Source organism: Danio rerio, chromosome 5 (genome assembly GCF_052040795.2).
Source record: "Danio rerio strain M-AB ecotype USA chromosome 5, GRCz13ab, whole genome shotgun sequence".
Lineage (NCBI taxonomy): Eukaryota > Metazoa > Chordata > Actinopteri > Cypriniformes > Danionidae > Danio > Danio rerio.
The window spans coordinates 77,596,994-77,620,000 of record NC_141025.1 but is presented as its reverse complement, the minus strand read 5'-3'; the positions used below and the strand labels follow the sequence as shown (position 1 = coordinate 77,620,000).

General features: G+C 36.2%; 1 protein-coding gene and 1 long non-coding RNA gene across 12 annotated transcripts in view; both read right to left on the bottom strand.

The window, feature by feature from the left end:
• Window positions 1-9,400, bottom strand: part of LOC147844546 (uncharacterized) — a 55,105-nt gene extending 45,705 nt beyond the window's left edge. The window contains exons 1-2 of the long non-coding RNA XR_015492145.1: window positions 9,294-9,400; window positions 8,637-8,839 (exon numbers count right to left, since the gene is read on the bottom strand). This is a non-coding gene — a long non-coding RNA (uncharacterized LOC147844546). The remainder of the gene's footprint in view (window positions 1-8,636; window positions 8,840-9,293) is intronic.
• znf618 (zinc finger protein 618) overlaps window positions 1-22,277 on the bottom strand; it is a 69,256-nt gene extending 46,979 nt beyond the window's left edge. For 5 of the 11 annotated variants that reach the window (XR_015489871.1, XR_015489870.1, XR_015489874.1 and 2 more), the window contains exons 1-2: window positions 21,718-22,115; window positions 11,485-11,579 (exon numbers count right to left, since the gene is read on the bottom strand). The gene's annotated coding sequence lies outside the window, so the exon portion shown is untranslated. 11 annotated transcript variants of the gene reach the window in all.
• Window positions 22,278-23,007: the final 730 nt, after the last annotated feature.

Genomic DNA, 23,007 nt, shown 5'->3' with positions numbered 1-23,007 from the left:
TCTGTTCATATGTTTTTGGACCAAAAAATTTTTTAGACTGGACCTTTAAATGATACAGATTGAAACTTCAGGTTCTCCTGTTTAAAATGATATATGACACTTGAGGCTGACTGCTAAAATAAAAATAAAAACTGCTTTTAAAAAAATAATAATATAGGCCTATTAGGTGCCCACAAAATACCTCTAGGTCTTTAAGGGTTAATAGAACTTTCAAGAAGATCTTGAGCTGAATCTGTGGTTCCTGGTGATTTATTTAATGGCAGAGAGAATTAGATTAAAAACAAACACATACAGATGAGTTTAAATCAAAGGCCATGAGGGGAGGAGATTCATTTTGGGGTGTACTGTCCCTTTAAGGCTCTGCCGTTCTTCTAACTAAACAAATGCAAGCAAATGGGCGCCGCTGACCATGTTCACGGCTCTGTGCAAAAGGTCAGATGTTCTTGCTCGCACTGAAGCACAGAGACGCTCTTTAGGAAATTCACAAATCACGCTGGGATAATATGGATCGTCAGTTCTGCACAAGCCCATAGACTTCAAGAGCATGCAAAACCAGGACATATGGAAAGAAAGATCATATTTGTGTTATATAAGATCCAATTTTGGGGTGGTGTGGTGGCACAGTGGTTAGCACTGTGGCCTCAAAGCTGGTCGCTGGTTCCCTGGTCAGTTGGCATTTCTGTGTGGAGTTTGCATGTTCTCCCTTTTTGGTGTGGGTTTCCTCTGGGTGCACCGGTTTCCCCACAGTCAGATGCACTATAGGGAAATTGATGAACTGACGTGTATGAGTGTTAATGAGTGTGTATGGGGGTTTCCAAGTACTGGGTTGCAGCTGGAAGAGCATCCGCTGTGTAAAGCATATGCTGGAATAGTTGGCGGATCATTCCACTGTGGCGACCTCTAATAAATAAGGGACTATGATTAATATATCGGAGGCAGGAAATGAGGAAGGAGGAATAATAAATAATCTTATTTTTGGGGTGATGTTTCCCTGTATCTGAGGTAATTGCATTAAGTAGTCAAACGAATTAAAGCATTTGGAACCAAGGAGTTTTAATATTGTAATTGACATCTGCAAAAGAGTACGTTTTTTTTCCTGAGTGACACACAAAACTCATTATTCATAGCTACAAAATGGTAACAAGGAGAAGAAAATAGTAGTATCATTAGATTAAAAAAAACTTCATGAGTATTAAAATATATATATTTTTTTCATTGAAGTACAAAAACATTTAATAAATATTGGATTTATTATTTTATTTACTATTATTATTTTTATTTCATTTATTACTTAATTAGATTTTACTTTTATTTTGTTATAATTATTTAATTTTATTTTTAAATTTAAATATTTTTATTTTATTTATTTTAAAATATTTTTATTATTATTATTATTATTTTATTAATTATTTTTATTTATTTTTTAAAAATATTATTTTTATTTTATTTATTAATTGTATTTTATCTTAATTAATTTTTATTTTTATATAATTTTTTTTTTTTTTTATCTCGACACGGTGGTGCAGTGGGTAGCACGATCGCCTCACAGCAAGGTCACTGGTTCGAGCTCCAGATGGGTCATTTGGCATTTCTGTGTGAGGAACTTTATTATCTGTGACAAGAAAGGAAGGAAGTTGGATTAATTATTTATAATTTTTTTTTATTTTAATTGAATTTTATTTTTATTTTTATTATAATTTTATATGTTATTTATTTTATTTTATTAGCATTTTTTATTTACTATTAGTATTATTATTAATAATGTATTTTTTATTTTTTTATTTTAATTTTAAAGTATTTTTATTTTATTTATTATTATTATTACATTTTGTTTAAAAAAATATTATTATTATTTTATTTAAATTAATTTTTATTCTTATTTTAGGGCGACTAGGTGGTACAGTGAGTAGCACTGATTAAAAAGGTCACTGGTTTGAGTCCCGGCTCCTCTGTGAGGAGCTTACATGTTCTCCCCGTGTTGGCGTGGGTTTCCTCCGGGTGCTCCGGTTTCCCCCATAGTCCAAACACATGCTGTATAGGTAAATTGGGTAGGCTAAAATTGTCTATAGTGTATGAGTGTGTATGGATGTTTCCCAGAGATGGGTTGCAGCTGGAAGGGCATCTGCTGCATAAAACATATGCTGAATAAGTTGGCGGTTCATTCCGCCGTGGTGACCCCAGATTAATAAAGAGGCTAAGCCAAAAAGAAAATGAATGAATTATTTGTAATTTTATTTCATTTATTTTGTATTTATTATTTTTTTATCATTATTATTTCCCTAAACGTTTCCAAATTTTGGCAACATAATTAAAAAATAAATAAATTGAGTCCATAAATTATTCACATATGAATCAGAAAGCAATTTTCAAACCAAAACAATAAATAAAAAGGCTCAATATTAAACAAAGCATCGAACAATTATGATTGTTGTATTTCTGCTCCATGAGACTTTTCAAAAATAAATCCTACATGACTGTCAGAGCTGTGTGCTGTTGTCCACGTCACATAAAAAGCTAAACCAAATCAGATTTAGTAAAAATAATCAACTCCGCACTACTTATGACCACAAGCAATATAGAGAACTTACAAATGACACCTATTATGTGGGTCCAAATGCTTAGACTAGATCAAATTTAAAGCGGAGACTCTAAGCTATAATATTACAGATATTTTAGCGTTCAGTGGTTGCTCGTTTTAGTTTTAGGATTTTTTTCTTTTAGTTAATGATGATGTTATTTTGGGCCACTAAAAGTGGCTAATCCATATTTTAAAGCATTTTGTGTGTGTGTGTGTGTGTGTGTGTGTGTGTGTGTGTGTGTGTGTGTGTGTGAGTGTGTGTGTGTGTGTGTGTGTGTGTGTGTGTGTGTGTGTGTGCGTGTGTGCGTGTGTGCGTTCAACGAAAGAAAGGAAATTACACCAGTTTGGAACAGCATGATGTTGAGTAATTGAAGATAATTTTCATTTTCAGATTAATTACGCCTTTAAGAAAGTGGACGCTTTCAAAACAAATGAAGGTGGCTGCTTGTCCTCAGGCGAGCTTGAGAAGATTAGAAATTTCCCACGAAGGAGGACAAGAGAGAAGAAGAAGAACAACAACAACAAGATGAAGACGAAGATGAAGGCGAAAAGATTAAGAATACCAAGATTAAGATCAAGAAGACTAAGATGAAGACAAAGTTGAAAAGATGAAGACGAAGAGCAAGGAGACGAAGATGAAAGCAAAGACGAAGACAAAAGCTAGACAAAGGAGAAGACACTGAAGACAAACAAGATGAAGACGTGTTTCTGCAGACTGTTTATATCAAGTGTGATTATAAAACATCTAATTCATTATTTTATCCCTGCTGAAAAAACCAGCTTGAACCAGCCTAGGCTGGTTGGCTGGTTTTAGCTGGTCGACCAGGCTGGTTTTAGAGGGGTTTTGGCCATTTCCAGGCTGGTTTCCAACCATTTCCAGCCTGGTCTTAGCTGGTCAGGCTGGAAAATGACCAGCTAAAATCAGCTTGACCAGCCTGGTTTAAGCTGGATATAGCTGGTTTTGGCTGGGCTCCCAGCCTGGCTAAGCTGGTCAAGCTGGTTTTAGCTGGTCATCTCCCAGCCTGACCAGCTAAGACCAGGCTGGAAATGGCTGGAAACCAGCCTGGAAATGGCCAAAACCCCTCTAAAACCAGCCTGGTCGACCAGCTAAAACCAGCCAACCAGCCTAGGCTGGTTTAAGCTGGTTTTTTCAGCAGGGATACCATCAGAAGCTGTCTATATACACACACTTTCACCACACGACTGTGTTTAAACCCCTTATAAAAGTGATTTTTGCAAAATAGGTCTAATTTAAAGCTTTAAAAATGCTAACCGCTTAGCATATTATCTTTGGACGGCGGGGAGGGACTGTGATTCAAAGCCACACCCCCTGAAATCGCGAGCGTGCGCACCGCGTCACAACAGCAGACAACCCACTACTTCATGTCATTCGCCTGTTAGTTAGTGCCAGCGCCATGCAGGAATTACATTTATTACTTAGCCACACTTACATGCTATTTCAGAGTGAATATTCAGAGTAGCATGGGAAACAGTATAGGAAGGCTGTCATTGTTCAAAAATGACCCAATGTGAATATAAAAGCAACTTCAGCTCAATAAAGCAGGTTAGGCGGAATAGCGCTATTTACTGGTGTTTTGTTGTTAAACTAAATATTAATCTACATTATAGATGCTGTCAAAGAACCTTATGAAGCTGAGAATAATCACATCAATCTTTCACCAGGAGATTTCAGTGGCTGAACAACGTCTGGACATATAAGTCATTCATAACAACACAATCTAACAGAAGCTCAGCCTGTCTAAGTTTTAAAACAACATTACCTGTCTAAAGGCTGATTTATGCTTCTGCGTCAAACGCCGGCGTATGCTATGGCGCTGACGCATAGCCCTTCGCCGTGGCCATCGGCGTCACTGACGTGCACCTCTCAAAAAATGTTACTACACGTCGCAACGACGCATAGCGCAAGCTCTGTGATTGGTCGGCTTGGTATCGCTGACGAGTCGGGGCGGGACCGAGAGCCACACGAATGGTGCGAACCCAATGTAGCGATTGTTTACAAGTGTGGAGTCCCGTGAAGGAGCTCCGGATGGAAAGTTTTGTTTTGTGTTTACCTCATAGTTAAAGTTGTTGCACGTCCGCCGGTTCCTGCCTTAAAATGAGCGAGTTTGAGCCACTTGTACATCCCGGAAGTGTTCAGGAAAAGCAAAAAAGCAGCGAAGAAACTCGCCTCAACATTTACACATCACTGCCCACTAGCGTTTCGGAAGTGTTAATGCAGACCCACAGAGACAGCGCGCAGAAGTATAAATGCACAGCCACGCGCGTTGCCTGCGCCGTGGGTTACGCCGGTCACCTGACGCAGAAGTATAAATCAGGCTTAACAGTGATATTTCAGCCATGGTGTCGTCCTTCCTCCAGCGTGCTAAAGTAACTCCAACACTGATTCAGGTTTTTTAAAGTTTCAATTCAGCTTTTGATTTCTCCCGGTCCGTCTCGTGACCGCGCGGCCACTTTAAATGCAAATTTTACTCGCGCCTGGCTTTACAGTAATCGGCCCGAACTCGGCTGTCCTTCGGCGCCTCCGGCTCCGACTCAGCATCGGCGAGCGGCCCGCAGCTCGCTCGTGCACATGCATTTGTGATGCAGACAGGCACGCGCTAATGCCGGATCTGCGTGAACAGATGCGCAGAAGTCCGAATCTACATATGCTGACAGACAGTCTGACCTGCTTATCAGAATTATGGGAGATGTCGGTCCGACTCTATTTAATTGGATTAACATTTTTTTAGTTTTATGCTTTACCCAGAATATAAAAATACATATAAACATTAGGGGTGTCACGATTTCGATTTATGCTCAATTTCGATTATCGAATCAAAAAATAGAATCGTCGATGCTGCCACGCCCCCATGTGACGTCAGCTTGGCTTGCCAAGCGGGAAAAAAACAGGCTTGTTGAAGTGCTTGTTAAACTGCAGACGCAAGAGACCGTCGACAGAGCTTAAACCCTCTCCTCTTTCAATGAAGTCGCCGGTGTGGAAGCATTTTGGATTTCCAGTGAGTTATGTTGACAACGTTCGTGTTGTCGACAAAAAACACCACAGTTTTGCAAGCTCTGCTATGTACGTATTACGTACGGTTCGTCCGATAGACAACACCGGCATCGCGATCCTCCGCCCGCCCCCGTTGCAATTCCGCTCGCGAAAAGTTCACACTCAGGCCCTGTTTACACTGTCTTTGTTTTTAAATGGCGTTTTAGAACGACAACGATTTGACATCCACAGTGGCGTGTAGCATTTCTGAGCAGCCCTCCTTCCTCTCTACCTCTGAAAATGCACATCATGTGACCACACAGACACAGACGCACACACAGCCATGCGCTCGTGACAGCAGGTCCAGGCAGTCAGAGGACTGCTTCAATCTTTCACTCACTTGTACTTCGTCGTTTTAGCGAACACCTCAGATACTGTTGGCTGGTTCCTGTTGGTTGTGCGTCTTTTTTACCGACGCCATTATACCGACACAGATCACTGCCTATTCACGAGTCCCGCAGAAAAGTGATTGACAGGTGGTAATTATGTGTGTATCTTGCCTTTATTCATTTACTGTATGATTTGTTTATGGGTAAAACAAAGACCATGCAGGTCAGGTAGTTTAAACGGTGGGCTACAAATAATTAATTGGTCATTAATTAATTAATTGTTCATAATCGAAAATCGAATCGAATCGTGCCTTTAGAATCGAAAATGTAATCGAATCGAGGATTTGGAGGATCGTGACACCCTTAATAAACATATTTACTGTAATCATTACTTTTGGACTGTGAAGAGACTTTCAACCAGCACAACAGAAAATGTTTCTGAAGACAATCACCTACAGCACCTTTAAGGAACTCTGTGGTAGTTTATTTACACACCTCTGTTGTAAAACCACAATATTACACTTGTATGAGTGTGATATACTGTATAACAGCACGTTATTTAACCTCAGAGTTCTTTGGTTTGGCAGTGAGAGCATAGAGTTTACCATGATCAACAAATGAATGTAGCGCAATATATGAAATTCAGCATCCCAGAGTGATGCAACACTGATAATTACCCAGAATCAAAAATAAGGCTCACATTTGCATATCCTGCAGTGAAATAAAGGCAGTTGAGCTAAGCATTATCCTACAGTCACGATATCACAGTCATTTTATATTCATTGCTTTCGGGGCAAAGCAGCACATTAATGGAGTTTTTAAAAAGGGATTTAAGAGAAACACTGCATCGCACCGCACGGCATCTGCCTTATAATTTAACTTCAAGAGCTCATTTTTTATGACGAAATTCATGGAACAGCTCACCAAAACATGTACAGTCATCATTTACCCAATCTCACACTTCTGAACACACTCTTTTAAAAGTTGTGTGAATCATAAATTTGCGGTAACGTTTTAAAACCTGAATTAAAGGGTTAGTTCACTCAAAAAATTTACATTTTCCTCACTATTTAATCTCCTGAAGCGATTCCAAACCTTTACGACATTAAGTTAAACATAAAAGAAGATAGTTTGAAGAATGCTGTAAACCAGTACCCATTGACCTCCATTGTAGGAAAGACAAATACAATAGAACTTAGTGGTTACAGATTTCCAGCATTCTTCAAAATATCTACCTTTGCGTTTAACAGAAGAAACTCTTAAAGGTTTGAAACAAGACTTGAAACAAGTGAACTACCCCTTCAACACTTGCAGCATCATAAAAAGGTCAAAGTCTATGATTTTAACCCTCTCAAGGCAGGCGTTGCTGATTTGCAACAGTTAAAAGCATAGATTTCGCCTGTTTCTAAAATTTTATTTGAGCCTGAAAGGGTTAAAGGACTTTTATTGACCTCAGCGCACAGTCATGCTTGTCTGTAGTGCTACGAAACATTTACGTAAACATAAATGTGGCCATTATCTTCTTCATGTCATTTGAAATCAAGTTCTGCATTATCTATAACTATATATAAGACTCAGCAATGAGGAATTAGAGAAAAGCAATGCACAATATTGATATATCCGTTATTTTAATATGCGTGCGTGCGTGCGTGGTGGCAAACAGTCCTGAAATTTCATGATTTCCTCATACAGATAAATAGAATAGCCAGATATATGACTGCTGAGGGTACAGTATCTTAGGTAACACCAGTTTTAAGCCAAACTAACCAACAGCATAATGCAAAGAAACACAAATACTGCGATTCTTAAATCCATGCATGATGTGTCAAGTGTCTGTTTTACTGGTTTTGGTTTCTAGCACCATGCACCACTAGTTCTATCTATCCATCTATCTATTCGTCTGTCCACCCATCCATCCTATGGGTGGACCGACAGACAGACGGAAAGATGGATAGATAGAACCATATAAAATCAAATGACAGACAGACTGACAGATAGACAGATGGATACTGAAATCAACCCCAAAGCTATGAAAGCTCATCTGTATAGTGAGATTAACTAAGCTAGACTGCCGTTTTTAATGAAGAATAGTTACAATGGAGAATGAAATGTTGGTATTTTATAGGCTGATATGGCTAGGAACTGGCGTAATAATCAAGGAACTTTCCATACCATAACAGTTTATCAAAACTCTTTCATAATTTTTGTGCGAGATGCTAACGGTCTAATCCGATTCAATGATCTATGCTAAGCTAAGCTCAGAGTGCTCCAGCCAGACCCAGTGACTGGATAAAATCAACCGCTTAAGGGGTTTTACAACTAGTAGAGTTATAAAAATGAGCTTTAAAAAAAAGAAAAAGTGTAGTGTTCCTTTAAGAATGTGAACATAAACGCACTCACGGACTTTGATTTGGATCTGACATCAAACAAAACTATCACACAACCACTTTCCCCCCTATTTTTCATATTATTTTTTTTCCAGCATCAAAGTTGTGGTCAGAGAAGGAAGTAAAGATGCATGGAAAAGAACTAAAATGTTGGTATTTTCTAGGCTGATATGGCTAGGAACTACACTCTCATTTTGGCCTAATAATCAAGGAACGTTGCTGCCGTACCATGGCTGCAGCAGGTGCAATAAGAAAAGCCAAGCTTCAAATAATAGTACTATTATCAAAACTCTTTGGTCATATTTGAGTGAGATGCTAACGGTCTAATCCGATTCAATGATCTATGCTGAGCTAAGCTAAAAGTGCTCCAGCAAGACCCGGAGATTGGATAAATAGATTATAAAAATGGTTAAAAAAAAATAAAAGATAAAAACTGTTAAAGGGGTTTTACAACTAAAAAGAGTTATAAAAGGAGTGCATTTCCAAAACCAAACTAAAATGGTGTATTTTTTAGGCTGCAATGTCTAGAAACTATACTCTCATTCTGGCGTAATAATTAAGGAACTTTGCCGCCGTACTATGGCTGCAGCAGGCGCAATAAGAAATGCTTCAAATAATAGTCAAATTTTATGGTCATTTTTGAGTAAGATGCTAATGGTCTAATCTGATTCAATGGCCTATGCTAAGCTAAGCTAAAAGTGCTCCAGCCAGAACCACAGATTGGATAAATGGATTTGAAAAAAATTGTAAAAATTCAACTGTTAAAAAGGTTTTACAACTAAAAGAGTTATAACAGGAGGCTATTTCCAATACAGAACTAAAATGTTGGTATTTTCTAGACTGATATGGCTAGGAACTTTCATTCTGGCGTAATAATCAAGGAACTTTGCTGCCATATATGGCTGCAGCAGGTGCAATAAGAAAAGCCAAGCTTTAAATAATAGTACAATTATCAAAACTCTTTGGTCATATTTGAGTGAGATGCTAACGGTCTAATCCGATTCAATTATTTATGCTAAGCTAAGCTAAAAGTGCTCCAGCTAGACCTGGAGATTAGATTAATTATAAGAAATTCAACTGTTTAAATTGAATTAGAATTGTCAAATGAACCTATTCCCAAAGAAATTAACAGAACAAGTGGAGTGTTCCTTTAAGAATGTGACTGTAAACGCACTCACTGACTTTAATCTGGACCTGATGTAAAACAAAACCATTACTCAACCACGTTCCCACTATATCTCATATTATTCTTTTTTCAGCATCAAAGTCGTGATCAACAAAGTAAAGAAGCATGCAAAGAACTGAAATGTTGATATTTTCTAGGCTGATATGGTTAAGAACTGGCGTTATAATCAAGGAACTTTAATCAAAACTCTTTGGTCATTTTTGAACAAGATGCTAACGGTCTAATCTGATTCAATTATCTATGCTAAGCTAAGCTAAAAGTGCTCCAGCCAGACCCAGAGATTGAATAAATGGATTATAAAAACGGTAAAAATTTAACTGTTAAAGGGGATTTACAACTAAATGAGTTATAAAAGGAGCCTTTTTCCAATACAGAACTAAAATGTTGCTATTTTCTAGGCTGATATGGCTAGAAACTACACTCTCATTCTGGCCTAATAATAAAAGAACTTAGCTGCTGTAACATGGTGCAGACGGCGCAATAAGTAGAGCCAAGCTTCAAATAGTATTACAATTATCAAAACTCTTTGGTCATATTTGAGTGAGATGCTAACGGTCTAATCCGATTCAATGATCTATGCTAAGCTAAGCTAAACGTGCTCCAGCCAGACCTGGAGATGGGATAAATGGATTATAAGAAATTCAACTGTTTAAGAGCTTTTACAGATAAAAGAGTTGTAAAATGAACCTATTCCCAAAAAATTTAAAGAAAAAGTGGAGTGTTCCTTAAGAATTTGACTATAAACGCGCTCGGTGACTTAATTTGGGCCTGATGTCAAACAAAACCATCAAGCAACTTTGCTGTCGCACCATGGCCGCAGCAGGCGCAATAAAAAGAGTCAAGCTTTAAATAATAGTACAGTTATTTCATCTTTTCATTTCTGAGCATGATGCTAACGGTCTAATCTGATTCAATTATCTATGCTAAGCTAAGTTAAAGTGCTCCAGCCAGACCCAGAGAATGAATAAATGGATTATAAAAATGGTAAAATTTCAACTGTTAAAGGGGATTTACAACTAAATGAGTTATAAAAGGAGCCTTTTTCCAATACAGAACTAAAATGTTGCTATTTTCTAGGCTGATATGGCTAGAAACTACACTCTCATTCTGGCCTAATAATAAAAGAACTTAGCTGCTGTACCATGGTGCAGACGGTACAATAAGAAGAGCCAAGCTTCAAATAGTATTACAATTATCAAAACTCTTTGATCATATTTGAGTGAGATGCTAACGGTCTAATCCGATTCAATGATCTATGCTAAGCTAAGCTAAACGTGCTCCAGCCAGACCTGGAGATGGGATAAATGGATTATAAGAAATTCAACTGTTTAAGAGCTTTTACAGATAAAAGAGTTGTAAAATGAACCTATTCCCAAAAAATTTAAAGAAAAAGTGGAGTGTTGCTTAAGAATTTGACTATAAACGCGCTCGGTGATTTAATTTGGGCCTGATGTCAAACAAAACCATCAAGCAACTTTGCTGCCGCACCATGGCTGCAGCAGGCGCAATAAGAAGAGTCAAGCTTTAAATAATAGTACAGCTATTTCATCTTTTCATTTCTTTGGTCATTTTTGAGCAAGATGCTAACGGTCTAATCTGATTCAATTATCTATGCTAAGCTAAGCTAAAAGTGCTAAAGCCAGACCCAGAGAATGACCCTTCAAAGGGTTTTACTACTAGGAGAGTTATAAAACGAGCCTATATCCAATAAAAAAAGAAAATGTGGGGTGTTCCTTTAAGAATGTTAATGTAAACGCACTCGCTGACTTTAATTTGGGCCTGATGTCAAACAAAACCATCACGCAAACCACTCTATTATTATTCTTGCAGCTTCAAAGCCATAATCAGCATAATCTAAAGATGCATGAAAAATAGCCGAGCAAAAACTCTTCTTTTCTGTTGCATAGAAAAACAATAAAATAAAAGAGAAGTCCGCTGAGAAGATGGTTTACCTTGTGCTGCAGAGCTCGCAGGAGTCAAACGCTCTCTTCCCTTTACTCTCCCTCCTCGTCTGCTTTTCTCCAATTCAGCCAAACAAGAGCAAGATCTGAAAACAAAAGGGTCGGCGGGTTAAAAATTAGCCACTTGTTCCAACTTACATCAACTGACATTGAAATGCAGTGGAAAATTACAGAGTCCAGACGCCGAGCATGGAAAATCCCTAAATTTATTGCACAAAAGGGGGAAAGGCAGGCTTCTGAAAATTTCCACGAAAAAAAAATTCTATTCTTAGATTAGCAAGAGTCGGAGGGCAGAGTGTGGAGAAAATCCTGACCAAAACAGGCCTGAGTGCATGCAGCTCCCGACCGAACCATTTACAACTTGTTAAAAAAAGAAAGAAGGAAAAAGGAAAAAAAGAAAAGACCAACGCAGCATAAAAAGAGCATTAAAAATGCAGTATATCTGTTGCTTTGACATTTACGTTAGTTTTTTCCTCCCTCAAGAAAGCGGAGTTGAAAAAAAAGCACTTTTGTAATTTATGCGGCTCATAAATGCACTGAAAGCTGGGATTTTTCCCTTGTAAACCAGTCTAAAGGTTCCAAAAATGTTATGATTTCTAGGTCACTAATCAAATGTAATCACATTTGCGACATCAGGCATGCAAACCTGATGATCCATTCAGTAGATGACGATCGTCTGTACTAAAGTTCAGATATTCCTGCTTTAAACCAAGCTGAGAGAACCATCAGAACATCAGATTTTTCATTTTCCTTCCGCTTAGTCCCTTATTTATCAGAGGACGCCACAGTGGAATGAACCGCCAACTATTCCAGCATAAGTTTTACTCAGCGGATGCCCTTCAAGCTGCAACCTATATACTGAGACAAATCAATACACACTCATAGACTACACCCAATTTAATTCATCAATTCCCCTATAGCGGTTTGGACAACCGGAGCACCCTATGGAAACCCATGCCAACACCATGCATGCCAAAATGCAAACTCCACACAGAAATGTCAAGTGGCCCAGCCGGGACTCAAACCAGCTGCGAGGCCACAGTGCTAACCACTGATGCAACGTGCTGCCCAAGTACTACAGTATAATAGATTGTACTACAGTATTTTTTCGTGTGAGCTGGGTTTATGGATTACAAGAGGTGTAAAAGAATGAAAGAGTGAATCTGTTAATTATTGCTGATGCATTCGACTCGACACACAAGACATGAGGTTAAAACAGGAAAAACATCTCATCAAATTTTAGCCACTGCCAAAAAAAGGAAGAAAGCCTTACAGAGCAAGAAAATATGTCTATTTACAAGTCTTGAATATAAAGAGTGAGATAAATGACTCTCTAAAAATAAAATCTATCTATCTATCGTATGGGTGCCCAAACTAAACATACCTGTGGGCCAAAGGTAAATATCAAACTTTATTACAAAGTTGCCATGGGTAATTTTCTAATTATTTTGAATATTCATTCATTCATTCATTCATTTTCTGCCGCTTTTATTTAAAAATAAATAAAAAAGCTTTATTTTTTATTAGTTTTTTTGTAGCTCAACAATAAAACAAAACAAAGGTTACGTTAAATTAGAAATGACAATCTCTATTCTCTATTAATTATTATGTCAATAATTTATTAATCTCTCTCTCTCTATATATATATATATATATAGAAAGAAAAAAAATAATAATAATAAAAATAAAAAAAATAAAATAAAAAAAAATAAAAAAAAATAAAAAAAATCGCAGAGGTGCCCAAACTTTTTTCTATGAAGGACCAAAACACAAACATAACCGGAGCCAAAGGAAAATATATCAAATTTTATTACAAAGTTGCCATGGGTAATTTAATTATTTCAATAATATTTATAAATAAATAAACAGCTTTACTTTAATCTTTTTTTTTTCTTCAATAAAACAAACTAAAGGTTACGTTAAATTAGAAATGACAATCTCTATTAAATCTCTATTAACCCCAACTCTCTCCTTCACTTATCTTGTCATCTCAGATCGGATGGCAATTTTGGCCCGTAGGCTCTATTTTGGGCATCTCTGATCTACAGGGTTTCTGCAGGTTTCACTAAGTCAATTTTAAAACATTTTCAAGACCTTTTAAAGACCGTGAAGAATAAAATTTCAGACTTGTATAGGGATAAATGCTAAGGATTTTTTAATGGCCCAAGAGAAAAAAAGAAATGTACTTGGCCTATAAGAAAAACAATAATTATTTATTTCTTAGCAACATATTTGAAATAATGTATCAAAAAAAGCAGACCCTACTGCCTACATACATTTCTTCAATATAACTAAATGTACGCAAAACAGACTGTTTGGGCAGCTTTACAAAGGAAAATAAAGACTTGATGAAAAGGATTTAAGACCTACAAGACAATATTTCAGTGAATTTAGGACTTTAAGGCCTAAAATTTGGTTTTTGAAATTTAAGACATTTAAAGATCCTGTGGACTCTATCTATCTATCTATCTATCTATCTATCTATCTATCTATCTATCTATCTATCTATCTATCTATCTATCTATCTATCTACCCATTCATCTATCCACCCATCTGTCTGTCCATCCATACATACATCTCACAATTATATGAATGTGTGCGAGTTCATTGAGTACAAGTGGTGGAAAAAAAGAGAACTAATTTCCAAAATCAAAAAGGTAGCCCAGCTAACTAGCTGGTCTTGACAAACTGCTAATAACTGCAAAGCATTTAACTCAACACAAAGAGATTAAATTAAAAACAGCAAAAAACATCTCATCAAATTTCAGCCACTGCCTAAAAGACATGCAGAAATTCCAGCAGTGCCTTCCAGAGCAGGAAAAGACGTCTGTTTTTACATGTTTTAAATATAAACTGTGAAAAAAAAAAGACTTTCTATAGTGGTCCAGAGACCTTAACATGCTGCAATTTAAGAAAATGCATGCGATTACAAAAAACACCAGCAAACTGAGAAAAGATCATCTGTTTGACAGCACACATGCTGCATTTTCATACAACGCAAACAAATGAATAAAACGTGCTGCATTTTTTCACAACACTTTCAAATAGCACAGAACACAACAGAAATGGGAGCCTAAAACGTGACGAACCCGGCTATTTAGGTTATGGTTGTTTAGGCTGATAAAACACTAAAAACAAGGAAAATTAGGATACTAAAATAAACAAAACTCACCTTTTTTTTTTTAGATCACCTACAACTTCTTCTATCTATCTATCTATCTATCTATCTATCTATCTATCTATCTGTCTGTCTATCTATCTATCTATCTATCTATCCAACCAACCAACCATCATCTATCTATCCATCCATCCATTCATCTAATGAATTATAGATTTACTAGTAATACTATGAATGTGTTTGGGTTTACTGAGTACAAGTGGTGGAAAAAAAGGAAGAGAACTGAAGCTACATTTCCAAAATCAAAAAGGTAGCCCACATAAACAGGTTCATCATTGACAGAAACTGCTAATAACTGCAAAGTATTTGACTCAACACAAAGCAATGACAACAAAAACAGTAAAAACAATCATCAAATTACAGCCACTGCCTAACAGACACAGAAAATGCAGCAGTGCCTCCCAGACAGGGCCGGAGTGGGACTCCTTTTCAGCCCTGGAGTTTCAAGCCTCAGACCGGCCCACCTCAGTTCACGACTGACTATATTAAAATAAGGTCATTTCCAAATCAGTTTCTAATGACACTATCACGTCTTTTTTTGAAAAAACAGCTGCTTTAGAACTTCAAATGTTCAACAACCCTAACAGTATTATATGTCTTAACAATAAAAACGAAAACAATAAGTTACTCTAATGAGGATCGAACCCAGGTCCGCGGCGTCTAAATCTAACATGTTAACCGCTGGACCACAATAGCTGTGTTCAGAACGGAGACACAACTGAGTTTTATAATCATTAAAATAGATGAAAAGAGAAGAGTTGCGGTAAAATAATGAATAAAAAGGCTGTGGTCAAGTAAATAAACAAATTTAAAAAGTGTGACTGCTGAGAGCAAAAGATTCTGGAGCTACGGACACCGGCCCTCGCGGCCAAAAAACGGACCGGCCCACCGGGAATTCTCCCGGTCCACCCGATTAGCCAATCCGGGCCTGCTACCAGAGCAGAAAAAGGCGTCTGTTTACAAGTTTTACATATAAACAGTATAAAAAATAAAAAAAATTAAAAAAAAGACTCTCTAAAAATATAAAATAAAAATTAAGCGGATTAAATTTCCCTCAGTTATTTTGAAATAGGCATGGGCCGGTATAAGATTTTGATGGTATGATAACCTTGGATGAAAATATCACATTTACAGGGAATTGTAATCACTGCTCTAAAATATATTTGTTTTAAATGTCTGGGTAAAAAACAAGAACTTTCTCCCGCTTTGAACACAATGTCTGCGTCCAAAATTGCATACGTCCATACTATATAGATTGCTAAAAACAGCATGCGAGCCGAGCATGTCCAAATTCATAGGAATCTAAAAACAGTATGCAAGTACCCGGATAACCTACTACTTCCAGCCACTGTTAAAAACAGACAGAAAATCAAGCAGTGCCTCCCAGAGCAGGTAAATCCATCTGTTTACAAAAATGACTTGCTCTAAAAAATAAAACAAAATAAATACGCTGATGCATGTTTCCCCAATTATATGATGTGAAATATTTAAAATGCGTGAAATGATTGATTAATTCAGTGTTCATCAGCATAACTAGTCATACATTTACTAACAATTCTATGAATGTGTTTGCGTTTATCGAGTACAAGTGGTGGAAAAAAAGATGAACTGAAACTGAAACTCCATTTCCAAAATCAAAAATGTAGCCCACATAAACAGCAGGTTAATAACCGCCAATGCATTTGATTTAACACAAAGAGATTACATTAAAAACATCAGCTCATTTCAGCCACTGCCAAAAAGGACAGAACTTTCAGCTGGAAAAGCCGTCTGTTTACAAGTTTTACATATAAACAGTAACATATATATGCTATAAGCTATATTGTGAAATATTTTAAATATGTGAAACAATTGATGAATTCAGCACATTTAAAATATATGCTCAAATTATCTATCTATCCATCTATCCATCAATCCATCTATTTAATTTTACATTTACTAACAATTCTATAATTGTGTTTGGGTTCGATGAGTGCACAGGGGGAGGGGCGGAAAAAAAAGAAGAGAACTGAAACTCCATTTCCAAAATCAAAAATGTAGCTTACCTAAACAGCAGGTTAATACCGCCAATGCATTAGACTCAACACAAATAAATGACATTAAAAACAGTAAAAAATCATCTAATTTCAACCACTGCCAAAAAAATCCAGCAGTGCCTCCCAGAGCAGGAAAAGAAAAGGCGTCTGTTTACCAGTTTTAATAATAAACAGTGGAGAAAAAATTACTTTCGTTAAAAAAATAAATATAAAATATGCTGATGCATGCTCCCCCAATTATTGTGAAATATTTTAAATATGTGAAATGACTGATGAACTCAACGCATTTAAAATGGAAGCTCAAATTATCTATCTATCTATCTATCTATCTATCTATCTATCTATCTATCTATCTATCTATCTATCTATCTATCTATCTATCCAACCAACCAACCATCCATCATCTATCTATCCATCCATCCATTCATCTAATGAATTATAAATTTACTAGTAATACTATGAATGTGTTTGGGTTTACTGAGTACAAGTGGTGGAAAAAAAGGAAGAGAACTGAAGCTACATTTCCAAAATCAAAAAGGTAGCCCATATAAACAGGTTCATCATTGACAGAAACTGCTAATAACTGCAAAGTATTTGACTGAACACAAAGCAATGACAACAAAAACAGTAAAAACAATCATCAAATTACAGCCACTGCCTAAAAGACACAGAAAATGCAGCAGTGCCTCCCAGAGCAGGAAAAGGCGTCTGTTTACAAGCTTTACATATAAACAGTAAAAAAAAAAAAAAAAGACTTTCTCTAAAAATATAAAATAAAAATTAAGCGGATTAAATTCTGTGAATGCGTTCATTGTGGAACCTACATGTTTAGTGTGTTTATTGAGTACAAGTGTTGGGGGAAAAAAATGAAGAGAACTGAAACTAAATTTCCAAAGTCAAAAAAGGTAGCCCACATAAACAGCACGTCTCGCAAAAACTGCAAAGCATCCAATTCAACACAAAGAGATTACATTAAAAACAGTAAAAACATCTCATCAAATTTCAGCCACTGCCTAAAAGACATGCAGAAAATCCAGCAGTGCCTCGGGAAAAGAATGTCTGTTTTTACATGTTTTAAATATAAACAATGTAAAAAATGAAGTTGTATAAAGATAAAATAAAATACAAATATGCTGATGCATGTTCCCCAAATTATTCTGAACTATTTAAAACATGATTTTTTAAATCAACACTTCAACACTGATGAATTCAGTGCATTTAAAAGGAATTCAGTGCATCTATCGATCTATCTATCTATCTATCTATCTATCTATCTATCTATCTATCTATCTATCTATCCATCCATCATTTCAGTGAATGTGTTTGGGTTTGTTGAGTACAAGTATTGGGGAAGAAATGAAGAGAACTGAAAAAAGGTAGTTCACCTATAACAGCAGGTTTATGACAGAAACTGCTAGTGCCTATGTCTATGCATTGACAAAAACAAAACAATTGCATTAAAAACAGTAAAAAAATCTCATTAAATTTCAGCCACTGCCAAAAAAAAGACAGAAAATCCAGCAGTGCCTCCCAGAGCAGGAAAATGCATCTGCTTACAAATAAAAATGCAAATTACTGATGCATATTCCCAAATTTATTGTGCAATATTTTAAATATGTGAAATGACCGATGAATTCAGCGCATGTAAAAGGAAGCTCAAATTATCTATCATATATTCTGAATTATATATTTACTAGCAGTTCTATGAGCGTGTTTGGGTTTATTACGTTTCGTTTTCAAGTGTTGGAAAAATAAAAATAAACTCAATTTTCAAAACGGTAGCCCATCTAAACAGGTCTATCAATGAGAGAAACTGCTAATGAATGTCAAAGCATTTGATTCAACACAAAGAGATGAAATTAAAAACAGTAAAACATAAATTTCAGCCACTGCCAAAAAAAAAAAAAAGACAAAACATGGACAGAAAATCCGGCAGTGCCTCCCAGAGCAGGAAAAGGCCTCTGTTTGCAAGTTTTACATATAAACAGTGGGGAAAAAATTACTTTCTCTAAAGAATAAAATAAAAAATAAATATGCTGATGCATGCTCAACCAGTTATTGTGAAAAATTTTAAATATGTGAAATGACTGACTAATTTCAGTGCATTTAAATAGAAACTCAAATTATCTATATCTATCTATCTATCTGTTATGAATTATAGATTTACTTTTTATGAACGTGTTTGGGTTTATTACAAGTGTTGGGAAAAATTTAGTGAAAATAAACTCCATTTACAAAAAGGTGGCCCACCTAAACAGGTCTGCTAATAATTGTCAAAGCATTTAACTCAACACAAAGAGATGAAATTAAAAACAGTAAAAACATAAATTTCAGCCACTGACAAAAAAGACTAAACAGAGACAGAAAATCCAGCAGTGCCTCCCAGAGCAGGAAAAGCCATCTTTTTGTCAAAGTTTTAATTATAAAATAGTAAAAAAAAAAACTGACTTTCTCTAAAAAATGTAATAAATATGCTGATGCATGCTCCCCCAGTTATTGTGAAATATTTTAAATATGTGAAATGACTGATGAACTCAGCGCTGTTAAATGGAAACTCAGATTATCTACCTAACTATCTATCATGAATTATACATTTATTAACAGATATATGAACGTGTTTGGGTTTATTACAAGTGTTGGGAAAAAATTGTGAAAATAAACTCAATTTCCAAAAAGGTGGCCCACCTAAACAGGTCTTTTTAAAAGAAAATAAATAAATATGCTGATGCATGCTCCCCCAATTATTGTGAAATATTTTAAATATGTGAAATGACTGATGAACTCGGCCCTTTTAAATGGAAACTCAAATTATCTATCTATCTATTTATCTATCTGTTATGAATTATAGATTTACTAACAGTTCTATGAGCGTGTTTGGGTTTATTACAAGTGTTGGGGAAAATTTTGTGAAAATAAACTCCATTTACAAAAAGGTGGCCCACCTAAACAGGTCTGCTAATAATTGTCAAAGCATTTAACTCAACACAAAGAGATGAAATTAAAAACAGTAAAAACATAAATTTCAGCCACTGACAAAAAAGACAAAAAAGGCAAAACAGAGACAAAAAAAATCAGACAATGTCTCACAGAGCAGGAAAAGGCGTCTGTTTACAAGTTTTATATATAAACAGTGGGGAAAAAATTACTCTCTAAAGAATAAAATATAAATAAATATGCTGATGCATGCTCTTACAATTAGTAAAAATAAACTCAATTTCCAAAACGGTAGCCCATCTAACCAGGTCTATCAATGAGAGAAACTGCTAATGAATGTCAAAGCATTTGATTCAACACAAAGAGATGAAATTAAAAACAGTAAAAACATCAAATTTCAGCCACTGCCAAAAAAAAAAAAGACAGAAAAAGGACAGAAACTCCCGCAGTGCCTCCCAGAACAGAAGCCATCTTTTCCTCAAAGTTTTAAATATAAATTGTAAAAAAAACAAAAAAAAACGACTTTCTCTAAAAAATTTTATAAAAGTGCTGATGCATGCTCCCCCAGTTATTGTTAAATATTTCAAATATGTGAAATGACTGATGAACTCAGCGCTTTTAAATGAAAGCTCAAATTATCCATCTATCTATCTATCTATCTATCTATCTATCTATCTATCTATCTATCTATCTATCTATCTATCTATCTATCTATCTATCTATCTGTTATGAATTATACATTTACTAACAGTTCTATGAGCGTGTTTGGGTTTATTACAAGTGTTGGGAAAAATTTGGTGAAAATAAACTCCATTTACAAAAAGGTGGCCCACCTAAACAGGTCTGCTAATAATAGTCAATAGCATTTAACTCAACACAAAGAGATTACATTAAAAACAGTAAAAACATAAATTTCAGCCACTGCCAAAAAAGACAAAACACAGACTAAAAATCCAGCAGTGCCTCCCAGAGTAGGAAAAGGCGTCTGTTTACAAGTTTTACATATAAACAGTGGAAAAAGACTGACTTTCTCTAAAAGTAAAAAAAAGAATAATAATAAAAAGAGCCCGAAACATGCTGACGCATTTCCCCCAACAATTGTGAAATATTCAAAACGTGTGAAAATTGTCTTTTCATGCAACACTGAGATAAAAAGCTGATTTCACTGCATTTTAAAAGGAAGCTCCGAATATTCTCACTTCCCACATGCAACTAGCTTAAATAATAATAATAATAATATGAACATCCGACACGTGTGACCATTACATGTGACTGTCCAAAGCATGACACTGAACACATCAGCTCTGCACCTTCAATATCTGCAGATGTGCACCAAAAAAAAAAAATCCATACACGAAAGGAAATGCCAGCTTGCTAAGAACGGCTTCAATATTCCCTTTCCTATGACATTGAGGAAATTCATAACAGCACTAAACACGAGGATGTAAACGCTGAAGTTTGTGTGCTGAAGCACAAACATGCGATTCACAACAACAGACAGTCGAATGCGAATATATCCCTGCAAGCAAAATTAATTGTAATTTCTTAATTTCTGGAAATATCTGCCGATAGGGGGCGCTAATTTCGCAGCCAAAACCGAAAACGACATTTACACTCTTAATTTCATCGATAATAACAAGCTTTTAGTATTCACACTCTTATCACTGGAAGCAGAATCAAACTTGACGAAGTTGCTGTCGTCAAGCGAGCCAGAAAACGCGTAAAGCCGGCCGCTTCTCCCCGCGGCCAGACAGGAGTGAAGAAAAAATTCAGAGGGAAATTCAGCAAACATGGCTGCTACGTGAGCTTTTTGTGTTTTCAGATTGTACCCTACCCCGTCTGATTTCAACTCCGCGAATTTAATGCACGAAATAGCGAAGGATTTCGATGCAAACGCGAGGACTGATAAGCAGATTGAGCAATGCAACAATTCACCGCAACACACAAACTCGCCGCAAAACTTTTATTTCCACCAAGCGGCTCCGCAAAAGAAAAAAAGAGAAAAAAAAATCAACAGATCCATGCACTGCACGACACATTCAGATCCCATTTGCGAGAATTGTGATGCGATCTTACCGCGCGCACAAACATGAGCTCCGGGTGGTTTTGCGGATCAAGGCGCCCGTTAGTTACATTGTATCGTTTGTTGAATGAGGAAAGACGCGTGTGCTCCACTTTTTGTTACCTCCCAAAATGATGCGGGTCATGCGGAGAAATTTTCAGGGAATGGAGAAATCCTCCCCTTCGGATCTCAAAATGACGAAACGAGCGGGTCTTTCCGGGGCATTTTTTTCCTCGCTTTGACGGAAAAGAAAAAAAAAAGAGATCTCCAAAATTTGATTTGGGATGAATTTGAGTGTCTTTGCTCCTGCTGTGTCCGCCGATTCCTCACTGTGGCTGAGGTATATTAATGTTGCGGTCTGCCCCACGGACACATTCATCCGCCATCATGCAAGGGCAGGTTCTCAATTTGCAAATGCATTAATTTCACACAATGCCTTTATGAAGCTCATATCGCGTCTGCTGGCTTGTCTTTTAGGTTAGATAGGGGAAATCACTGATATAGCTTTCTTGTGAAAGCTAATTTTGCTCATTTAGAGCAAGTTTTTTTCAGAGGACATTATTTGGCAAAACTACTTTTTCATCAGTTTTGCTGATGAAAATAATCCTGTTTGATTTCCAACTTAAATAAACTCGAATCTTTGTGCTGTTTTAATATATATATATTTGTTTTTATATAAGAATACATTTCTTTATACACAGAGATGCACAAACGTGCTGTGCTGAATGTGTGCATGTTTTGATTTGACAGAAAATTGCGATTTTTTTCAGCTGCACGTTTTGCACCAAAAACCATGAATAAATTATGAGGCGAATTTCGAATCAAAGGACTTTTATGCAGACTGGGCTGTTTCCTTTTTTCTTTTTTTTCTTTCTTTTTTTTCTCCACTTCTCCAACGGGTCTCGACTCTTCAGCGCCTCCAGCGGAGGGTCTGAGCACGCAGGAAAAACAGCACTCATCAAAATTAACAAGCAAATTTCAATTTTCTGGAAAATAAAGAAGAAATAAACGCTGATGGTGTTATATTTGAACGCTTAGCAGTTTTCCACACACATTTCTTCAGCTTCGTTTTATTGGTTTTACAGAATGCACATATATTTGTAGACACATGATGCTTTTCAAAATAACCTGAAAGCACATATACTGAAAAAAAAACATTCAAAGATGATTCCTTGGATTTACTCAATTTTTTTACGTTAAGTAGTTGCAAACAATTTATTTGTGCTGAATTTAAACAAGCAAATTAAGTTGAACATTATTACATTTAATGTGTTTGTTTAAATTCAACACAAATAAATAGTTTG